At 55.5% G+C, this 4,242-nt stretch overlaps 1 pseudogene; it reads left to right on the top strand.

Moving 5' to 3' along the window:
* The first annotated feature begins 291 nt into the window (after positions 1-291).
* LOC116662598 lies at positions 292-3,441 on the top strand (annotated as a pseudogene).
* Positions 3,442-4,242: the final 801 nt, after the last annotated feature.

The following is a 4,242-nucleotide window of genomic DNA, read 5'->3' as shown; positions in this document are numbered from 1 at the left end:
CTGTCTCTACTATCTGTTCCATGGCTGTCTTTTATTCTGTTTCACTCTGTGGCTCTCCCTGTCTCTTTGCCTCTCTCTGTCTATGTTTTCTAGTCTATCTCTGACTCTGTCTTACCTCTCTCTCTTCTTATTTCTGTCTCTCTGCCTCTTTATGTCGTCTGCATCCAACTCTCTCTTTGTCCCATTCTCCGGCTCGCTCCCTGTCTCTCTCCTGTCCCCCACCCCCTAACTAGGAGTCTCCCCTCCCCTTCATCATGTCACCCCTGGCTCTCTGAGGGTCTCTGCCCCTAGGATGGCTCCGAAGTGGCGGACGTGTCCCTGAAGGGGGGATACAACGAGCTGTGTGACATCCGGTCACTGGGCATCACAGCCATGGAATTAGCCGAGCTACAGCCTTCCCTCTTTGACGTTCACCCTCTCAGGTAGGCAGATGTGACAGGTCCACCTGGTCCCAGAGATCCCACTCGACTCTGACCCTGAACACCACCCCCCGCCTGCTTCCCCACATCTAGACCCCCCTACAGGGGATCCCTCTTCCTTCGAGCCCAACCCGAGAACCTCAACCAAGATAGCATTTTCTCCAGTCCACACCAGGTGCCCCCAATGCAGGAGTCCTGTCTTGAGGCTCCCTTGAGACTTCTGGAACTCTGTAACATGATGAGCAGCATCCCCTGGAAGTGGCGTCCTATGCATCGTAAAACCTACCCCTCATTCTCCTCCTGTCCCTCACTGCTCTCTGCTGACCTCACTGCCTTCGGGGGTCCCTCACATCGTGAGATCTGACCTCCAATGGGATGTCTGAATCCCATGTTCTGTCCTTGCTTTCTAGAGTTCTCTTCCTCATGACCAAGAGTAGCTATCAGCCTCCTCGGCTAAATGAAAAAGGCAAATGATAGGAGAGAGTCATGGGAAGGCCGGGGAGAGAGGGCAGAGTCAGGGCTGATGGTCTGATGGGAGGGTCTCTGGTCCCCTCATCCCAGATCTTGCCTTTTGTGGGGGTTATTTATTTATTTATTTACTTTTAGAGGAAGGGGTTGAACCTAGGGCCTCCTGCATGCTAAGCATGTGCTCTAACACTTGAACTGTACCCTCCCCCAGTACTTGCCTTTTTCTTCCCAAGGTCGGCTGCCTTCCACATCTCGTCAAAGTCACCCTCACAAGAGCACCAAGAAACGACCTGGCGCCACCAAGATTCTCAGTGTGAACCTCCCCTCCCTGAGCAGCCTTCCCAAACTCACCCCCTGTGAGAACAACCCCAGGGCCTCCCTCGGCTCCCTAGAACACTGATGATTTTATTCCACAGAACGCCTATGGCCCTTTCAAAGTCCCTGCTCCCTCTGAAATCCCCAGGGCTCCGCCTTCCAAGACCCTCCAAATTGTACCCCAGACCTTTCCCCCAAGATATGCTGAGTTCTAAAACCTCACAAGTTGCCAACGGCTTCAGGACCATTCTGGGGTTCTCTGGAATTCCAGGGGACACCCGAGACACCTCTGGAATTCTCCAACTTCTCTAAATTTGTCTGATCCCTTCAGACACCTCAGAATCCCCCAGGTGGCAGCTGCCTAGTCTTCCCCGCCTTCTTCCTCTATTGGCACCTTCACCGCCAGATTCCCTTAGATGGGTTCTCAAGCCCCTGTGCCAGCCCTCTCCCTGCAGCCCAGCCCTCTGTCTGCTGACAGCCTCCTCCTCACACCCCAGCACCGACTGGTGTCCCAGCCCGGGCTAAACAGAGGCCTGATCCTAGAGCTTCTTGACAAACTGAGGAACCCAGGGAAGGGGGCAGCTGTTGGCGAGATTGAAGATGAGGAGCCTGAGGTGAGTGGGCCTTGCTTGGATGACAAAAGCACTGGACGGTCCCCACCTTTGCTCAGGCTGCTCCCCTGCCTGGGGTGTCCATTTGTTGCCTCTCTTAGAAGGAGAAAAGCCAGGGAGCATGGGGGGCTTGGCACAGAGCTGGGGGCACAGAGATTACGGGAGAGCCGAGGGCTCCAGACTGGGCTGCTGGAGGCCGGTGGTCCTGACCCGCTGCCGCCGCTCTGCCCAGCTACCCCCCGCCATCCCTCGGCGGATCCGATCCACCCATCGATCCAGCTCTGTGGGGATCCCAGATGCGGACTGCTGTCGTCAGTAGAGAATCCTTAAGTTTTGGAGACCCTTGTAACCCGCTCATAAGATAGCCAGAGACCCCAGAGACCCTCCTCGCTTCTAAACAGACCCTCAGAGGCCCCCCATTACCATCTGTTCCCACAAGAGGCCCCAGAGAACCTCATCTACAAAATGATTCTAGGGACCCCTACCTCTCCGCTCTGCACACGGACCCCATAAGATTTCCTATAACCACCAGGACTCCCAGAGACCTCAGAAACCTTGTTCTGATCCCAGATACCCAAGTGGAATCTAAAAACAAACACTCTATAACCATGTTGAGCCACCATCTCCCTGATCACAAGTCTTGACCCCAAAATGTGACCCTGTAAACCAGATCCCTCCCCTGAAGGACAGCTCCAGTCCTAAGATCCTGGCTGCAGACCACTCCCCCACCGCAGTTCTATTCTTTCTATTCCCGAATCCATGTCCCCAGCTCACTGTGTGTCACCTGCATACCACCCCACCCCAACCCCCATGGCAGCACATGGAGTTCAGGAAGCTCAGAGGCATGTAGTCCAGACACACAGCTGACAAGGTGAGACGCCTCCAGACTGCCCCGCCACCCTCCCCTCCCCCTGGGCCACTGCTGACTCTCTCCTATCCCACAGGCTCGCTTACAAGCCCCTGGAGGCTTCAAGAGCAGCAGTCCTACGTCAGGGACCCTCAGCGTGGGAGGGGGGCTGGGATAGGGGTGGGGACCGCCCGAGGCTCATGCCTGTCCCTCCTCAGGAGGAACCTGTCAGATCCGAAGATGACTAAGACAACGTGGACATGTGAGAGATCGCCTCAGACCCCACCCAGCCCCACCATCCATGACCCCAACCTCAGCCCCTGCTTTCCTTCCACCACTCAGCCGTGACCCCTGGCTAGACACTCAGTACCCACACCTACCTTCACCCTAACCCTGACCCTCCCACACCAGCCCCCCTCCTCCCCACCAACCCTTCACCCCTAACCTCACCCCAACTCAACCCTGGAGCCCCTGCCACATCCTAGTACCCAGCACTCACGTCATTCACTGATTCATGTCGGGCTGCTGCTCCAGACTGAGCTCCTCGACAGCAGGAGCCCTGCCTGCTCTCGCACTGCTGAACCCCAGCATTGTGCTGGCACTCCCTCTGTAGACTCTTTGTGAATGTATGTATGAATGAATGAATGAATGAATGAACAAATGAATGAGTAAACTGATTTTTCTCTTCCTTCCCCAGGCCTGTGGTAGTGGAGACACGCCCAGCAGATGATCTACTGCCCCCAGCAACCTCTATATCCAGAAATGTGTCCCTGGTTTTGCAGTGGGTGTTAGGAATCAGTCTCTGCACCCACTCCCCTCCCCAGTGGACACAATATAGTGGTCATCACATGCCTGTGTCTCCCAATAAACGTGATTTTAGCCTCTGTGGTCATCTTGGATTTCTGTGGTGAGGGGAGGAGGGCCGAATTCCCGGATGGTTACTGACCCCCCCCAAATTCAACGATCCAGTACAAAGTCAGGGATGCAGCACAGACATTATTTCTACAGCACATGGTCACCTCTCCCCCAGCGGCCTTGGGAGGAGGGATTTGGAGACTAAGGGGCTTGCTCTAAGCATAAGGCATTTGAAGTGGGAGTGAAGGGCCAGCTGTGGGTGTCTCAGCTAAGCTGGTCCTCATACTGCTTGCGGAAACAATTACCAGCAGGGAAGAAATCCCAACATCTCTCTTGGTAGAGACCAGCCACCACGTTCCTCCCCACCAACCCTTGACCCTTAACCTCACCGCAACTCAACCCTGGAGCCTCTGCCACATCCTAGTCCCCAGCTCCTCCTAGATGTTGCTCGAACCCCCAGACCTCAACTGCAGCCATAAACCTCAACCTCTGGCCCTCATCTTTCTTCATCTTCTCACCCAAACTCACACTGAACCTCAGCCCCTGGGAATTCTGCCCCCTCCAGACCCTCAGTCCCAGAACTCAACCTCAACCCCAGGAGTCAACCCAGGCCCACATCTCCCTCAGACCCAGGCCTGGGGGAGATCCATTCCACACATCTCATCTGTAATAGGCTCCCATGCGGCGTGCCCGGCACCAAGTGAGAACCCGACCCCCAGGAGCTCAT

The sequence above is a fragment of the Camelus ferus genome, unplaced genomic scaffold (genome assembly GCF_009834535.1).
Source record: "Camelus ferus isolate YT-003-E unplaced genomic scaffold, BCGSAC_Cfer_1.0 contig4040, whole genome shotgun sequence".
Classification (NCBI taxonomy): Eukaryota; Metazoa; Chordata; class Mammalia; order Artiodactyla; family Camelidae; genus Camelus; species Camelus ferus.
Note: the sequence above shows the minus strand (reverse complement) of the source record. Positions and strands in the feature narration are given on the sequence as shown.